We start from the raw sequence: 6,984 nt of genomic DNA, 5'->3' as shown, positions 1-6,984 counted from the left end.
CCCCCCCCCCCTCTTTTTTTTTTGTTGGTTAACAGTGTTTACAGTTTTTTTTTTTGCACCCTCCCAGAAGAACTCTGGCGCCCCTCAGGGGGGCACGCCCCACAGTTTGAAAACCACTGCTCTACAAAATATCAGAACACACAGAAAACATGCTGGAATGCTATTGATTTTAAGATGTAAACTGTTTCAAATTAAAGTTGCTTATGTCAAGTGATGTTCCTTTATTGTGTTTTGACATGAGTGTGCTGTGACAAATAAAAATAACTGATTATTTAAGGCCTTCTTTTGTGTTTAATTTGATTCTTTTTGTCTAGCCTGTGTTGATTTTCCGTTGCGTTGCCGTCCTTTTGCTGCTTTGCACTGAGCAGCATCGACTTCTTTCTCAGTGGTTTTGTTATGATGACTGGAAGCTGTAAAATGATTTCCAAGCAGACAGGCAAATCACCGTCATCATCGTTATCTCTGCCTCGTCTCCTGTCAACACCATCGCCCAAGTGCTCCTCCTCTCCTCTGTCATCCCTCCATCCTCTCAACACTCCTCCAGCTCCAGATGCCAAACGGCTTTCTCCCTGCCTTCCTGGTTCTTCCAGCTTTTCTCCATCATGCTTTTCTGCGTCATCCATCTGCTGCATTTCATGTCTTTCTAAACTGGCGAACACTCCGAGAGCAGAAAGACGGGAGATCATTTAGAAGTGAAGCGCCCCGAACAAGTACGTTGTCTTGTGTGACATCACCTGCATGTGTGTTGTTCCTTGAAAGGATAAGGCCTGATATTCTCCTCTTCATCCCAAGTGATTTATGTGTTCTACTGGAGCGTCATCTCATTTTCCAATCTCAATATCTCAGAAAGATTAAGTCCATAGGATTGCTAATGATAAGTTTGTCTTGTTGTGATTAATTATTCAGGAGAGATTTGCTGAGCACGCACTTAAACCCGCTTTGCATCCACTGAAACAAAGAAATGATGTTGGCAACAGAGTTGCTCCATTCATCAAAGACATTTGGGGGTTTTCTGTCAGTACGAATGGAAAGTTATAGATTTCAAAACCATCACTCGTCAAATGACAGCTTGTGTTACAGCCGCAGCTCACACGCACACACACACACAAGCTAGCATACACTCAAGCATGCATGTACAACAGTGCGCACACACACACACACACACACACACACACACACACACACACACACACACACACACACACACACACACACACTTGCATACACTCAAGCATGCATGCATGTACAAAAGTGCACACACACACACTAGATTCACAGGTTTGCATACACTCAAGCAAGCATGCATGTACGAAAGTGTACACACACCACATGCACATGCTTGCATACACTCAAGCACACACACACAGACTTGGATATACTCAAGCATGCATGCATGTACAACAGTGCACACAGACACACACGCACACACAGAATTGCATACACTCAAGCATGCATGTGCACAGTGCACACACACCACATGCACATGCTTGCATACACCCAAGCATGCATGCACGTACAACTGTGCGCGTGCGTGCGCGCACACACACACACACACACACACACACAGACTTGCATACACTCAAGCATGCATGCATGTACGAAAGTGCGCGTGCACACACACGCAAACTCGCATACACTCAAGCAAGCATGAATGCATGTATGAAAGTGCACGCACACACCACATGCACATGCTTGCATACACTCAAGCATGCATGCATGTACAAAAGTGCGCACACACACACACACACACACACACACCTGCATACACTCAAGCATGCATGCATGCATGTACAACAGTGCACACACAAACACACACAGATGTTACACACTGTGGATGATATGACTTTCATTTAAACATCTCTGCACATCACACAGTTCACAATGAACGCTACCTGTCTGTGTCCATGGAAAAGAAACTTCATATACATTAACACTCATCCACTGCACTCGACAAACTCCAAGAAAAAGCACCGGCGTATTGAGGCTCAGACTCAGAGGACATACGTCTTCATTTGTGGTCAATTGTACAAATCACTTTCTGCATCCTTACAATAATACACCAATACTGCGCCTGACCACAACTCATTTTAAGACCAACACATCCACAGGTGCACAGATGAGAGCAAGTACATGTATAACTTAAACAACATCGGCAATGGGTGTGAAATTAACAACTTGTCAGGCTGCGTTAGGCTTACAGGCACAAAGTGACTGGACACAACTGCAGGACTCACAGACACAAGCACTGGAGTAAGAAAAGGCTTTATCTTGTAAACAGGCTGAGGTTCGAAACACGGGTGGACAGTCAGTGAAGCAGAGGTACAGGTGGGGGCAAGACAATAGCGTGGTCAAAAACAGGCAGGGGTTGGTGGCACAGAGAGACAAAGCAATCAGAGGAGCAGAGGTTAAAACTAGGTCACAAAAACGAGGCAAGGTCATACACAGCTGGTCGGATCAAAAACAAAGCGAGAGCAAGGTTACTGAGGCCGGGATGAGGGCTACAACACAGGGTGACAGGCACAACGAACTAGCAGAGAACATAAGGCAGGGTTGAAATACACAGGAGGAAATTAGGGAAACAAGACACAGGTGTGGAGAACATTCTGGAAGGAGGGTGTGGCAAACAGAAGGGACAGGACACACCCACACTAAACCCTGAACACCAGACAAGAGAGTGTAGTAAGACAAAAGCAAAGTGAAAAGGGCCCAACTCAAAGGTGAACCGAAAACCACCGTGATCTAAACAAAATGCCAAAACCACCGATGAACAAAACCCAAGTTCTAATAAATAAGACATAAAATAAAGAAGCCCTAACATGAAAGAACAAAGAATTAACCAGAAAACAAATGTAAGTACTGAAAGAAGATCTACAACAAAATTACAGACTCAGATTAAACTACAATGGAATTCCCAAGTGGCAAAAGTAAAATAAACAGATAATTCAACATATGATAAAAACAAAACAAACAGGTGATATAACTAATGATTACACAAAGGGATAGTGACGCCAATATAACAAACAGAAAATCAAAGACAGAGGACCAAAGACTGGGGACATGGACACAGACAAGAGACCAAACCAAAATAAGAAGCAAGATACAGGGCAGATCATGACAACTGTGTTTGAAGTCAAAGGAATTGCCTGCAGACCTCCAAGACAGGATTGTCTTGAGGCACAAATCTGGGGAAGGTTACAGAAACATTTGTGCTGCTTTGAAGGTCCCAGTGAGCACAGTGACCTCCATCGTGTCTAAATGGAAGAAGTCTGGATGCACCAGGACTCTTCCTATAGCTGGTCACCTGTCCAAACTGAGTGATCGTGGAGAAGGGCCTTAGTTAGGGAGGTGACCTGATGGTTACTGTCAGTGCTCCAGCATTCCTCTGCAGAGAAGAGAACCTTCCAGAAGGAGAACCATCTCTCCAGCAATCAACAAATCAGGCTTGTATGGTAGAGTGGCCAGACAGAAAGCACTGCTTAGTAAAAGGCACATGGCAGCCCGCCTGGAGTTTGCCGAAAGGCACCTGAAAGACTCTCAGACCAGGAGAAACAAAATTCTCTGGTCTGATACGACAAACATTGAACTCTTAGGCGTGAAAGCCAGGCATCATGTTTCAAGGAAACCAGGCACCATCCCTACAGTGAAGCATGGTGGTGGCAGCATCATGCTGTGGGGATGTTTTTCAGCAGCAGGAACTGGGAGACACACTTGCACCGTATGCTGTGTGTAGTAATGCATTGCACTGTGTGTTGTATCCTGCAGACTACACAGTGCAGTGCGCTGCATTCTGCATATTATACTGTGCCGTGCATTTTGTGCCAAAACACACTTAAACAGAACACACAGTATACAAGTGCTGCCGCTGCTGAGTTATGATATGTTGTTTCTGACATTGATATACAAATTTTTTGAAGCTACAGATTGTAAAGCAGTCCCTTCCCCTGTGGTTTCATCAATGAATGTTATTGATGATATCATCTACAGTGACGAAAATTAGTACTTGAACACCCTGCGATTTTGCAAGTTCTTCCACTTAGAAATCATGGAGGTGTCTGAAATTTTCATCTTAGGGCCATGTCCCACTGGGGAGAGGATCAATTGCGCATGAATTGGGTCCACAAATTACAGGCATTCGTTGTCGTCCACAACAAAAATGGCCAAAAATGACAAATGTCCCAGTATGAATTACGGATATATTAATAATATATAGCGAATATATGATGAACAATCATGGTTATATAACGCATGTAGTGAGGAAACTGATCCATCACATTGAGATTATCACGGCAGTATGTCGGGTGTATTATGAATGCATCGCGCACGTGTTGCGCGTGCACGGCATCTGCATTGCGGTCATAAAATAAGCTCACTCGGGCCGTCGGCATCACTAATCACACCAACAATACAGGCTCTGGAGCATTTGCTGGACTTGGACAAGTTGATCACAGAATTAATGTTCATGTTGTCATGCGAGGGTTAACTGTTCATGAGTTTGGGGAGCGGGAGGGGGGAAGCCGCTCCGGGTGTGAGACAGTTTTTTTTTTTTTTTTTTGAGAGTGTCACAGATAACAGACTTCAGCGTGAGTTGTGGCTAAACAGCAACTCTTCATTTTGTTGGTGTTAAATAAAAGTCCTGGATTGCAGCAGCTACGTCTTTGTGGATTTACACAGCTGGACTGGCACTGACTGGCAGGTATGTCGCTTTCTGCCACATATAGTGCTTTGGATTTATGTGATGGGTTTGTTATGCATTCACAGATTGTCCACAAATCAGCTGCATAGGAGATGTAATAAAAATGCGTTATTCGTGGCCAATTTGTATGCATTCACTACATCATATTTTAGTTTGTGATGTGGACATGATGGGCATGCAATATATCTGTTTTACACACTGTCCCGGTCCGCTGCCAAGCCGCAAATCCCCGTCAGTTGCAGATATCAGTGGTTAATGGCAGATATACAGTGCATAGAGTGAGTATGTATTGAGTATGAATTGAGTATATATGGAGTATGTAAGGCAGATGTCATCTGCATCCAGATTTTTGAACAGCTCAAAAATCCTGGCTGTGACTCATACAGGAATGTTACACGGATATTGCGGATGTTTGGCGAATATGGGCCAGTTTTGTGCACAATCCATACACAAATCCTCCTAAACCCCAGTGGGACAGGGCCCTTAGGTGCATGTCCACTGTGAGAGACAATCTAAAAAAAAAAAAAAAAAAAAAATCTGGAAATCACAATGTATGATTTTTTTAATAATTTATTTGTATGTTACTGCTGCAAATAAGTATTTGAACACCTGTGAAAATCAATGTTAATATTTGGTACAGTAGCCTTTGTTTGCAATTACGGAGGTCAAACGTTTCCTGTAGTTTTTTACCAGATTTGCACACACTGCAGCAGGGATTTTGGTCCACTCCTCCATACAGATCTTCTCTAGATCTTTCATGTTTGGAGTTTCAGCTCCCTCCAAAGATTTTCTATTGAGTTCAGGTCTGGAGACTGGCCAGGCCACTCCAGGACCTTGAAATGCTTCTTATGGAGCCCCTCCTTAGGTGCCCGGGCTGTGTGTTTGGGGTCATTGTCATGTTGGAAGACCCAGCCATGACCCATCTTCAATGCTCTTACTGAGGGAAGGAGGTTCTTTGCCACAATCTTGCAATACATGACCCCATCCATCCTCCCTTCAATATGATGCAGTCGCCCCGTCCCTTTGCAGAAGAGCACCCCCAGAGTATGATGTTTCCACCCCCATACTTCACAGTTGGGATGGTTTTCTTGGGGTTGTTCTCATCCTCTAAACATGGTAAGTGGAGTTGATTCCAAAAAGCTCTATTCTGGTCTCATCTGACCACATGACCTTCTCCCATGCCTCCTCTGGATCATCCAGATGGTCACTGGTGAACTTCAAACGGGCCTGGACATGTGCTGGCTTGAGCAGGGGGACCTTGCTGCCCTGCAGGATTTTAAACCATGACAGCATCATGTGTTACTCATGTAATCTTTGTGACTGTGGTCCCAGCTCTCTTCAGGTCATTGACCAGGTCCTCTTGTGTAGTTCTGAGCTTTCTCAGAATCATCCTTACCCCACAAAGTGAGATCTTGCATGGAATCCCAGACCGAGGGAGATTGACAGTCATCTTTTTTTCTTCCACTTTCTAATAAATAATCATAACAGTTGTTGTCTTCTACCAAGCTGCTTGCCTGCTGTCCTGTAGTCCATCCCAGCCTTGTGCAGGTCTACAATTTTGACCCTGGTGACTTTAGACAGCTCTTTGTTCTTGGCTATGGTGGACAGGCTGGATTGTGATTAATTGAGTGTGTGAACAGGTGTTTTTTATACAGGTAACAAGTTCAAACAGGTGCAATTAATACAGGTAAAGAGTGCAGAATAAGAGGGCTTCTTAAAGAAAAATTAACATGCCTGTGTGAGCCAGAATTCTTGCTGATTTGTAGGTGTTCAAATACTTATTTACAGCAGTAACATACAAATAAAATATTAAAAAAATTATACATTGTGATTTCTGGATTTTTTTTTTTTTTTTTTTAGATTATGTCTCTCACAGTGGACATGCACCTAAGATGAAAATTTCAGACCCCTCCATGATTTCTAAGTGGGAGAACTTGCAAAACCGCAGGTTGTTCAAATACTTATAATACTTCAAATATTTACTGTATCTATTATTTAAAATATGACAGGACAGAAAGGAGTGAAAAAAGGAAAAGTGAGAATCACAGCTTTTGCAATGTCAACTGAGCAGGTGTCAAGCTGCAGGGAAGGTTCGCAGCCCGCACAGGGGCTCTGATCCAAAACGGTTGTCTTAAACTTAACATCATCTTACAGAGCAGGCAACAAGCAGCATTTTGTTAATATTCACCATTTCGTCATCATTACAACAAGCTTCCTTTCAGGTAAAATACTTATTACATTTACCTGGTTTCTTCCATTGCTGCTCTTCTATCACTATAATTAAAGACGGC

General features: G+C 43.4%; 1 protein-coding gene across 1 annotated transcript in view; it reads right to left on the bottom strand.

The window, feature by feature from the left end:
* Positions 1–6,984, bottom strand: part of grin2da (glutamate receptor, ionotropic, N-methyl D-aspartate 2D, a) — a 568,510-nt gene that overhangs the window by 237,243 nt on the left and 324,283 nt on the right. The window lies entirely within an intron of this gene.

The sequence above is a fragment of the Thalassophryne amazonica genome, chromosome 20, assembly GCF_902500255.1.
Source record: "Thalassophryne amazonica chromosome 20, fThaAma1.1, whole genome shotgun sequence".
Classification (NCBI taxonomy): Eukaryota; Metazoa; Chordata; class Actinopteri; order Batrachoidiformes; family Batrachoididae; genus Thalassophryne; species Thalassophryne amazonica.
Note: the sequence above shows the minus strand (reverse complement) of the source record. Positions and strands in the feature narration are given on the sequence as shown.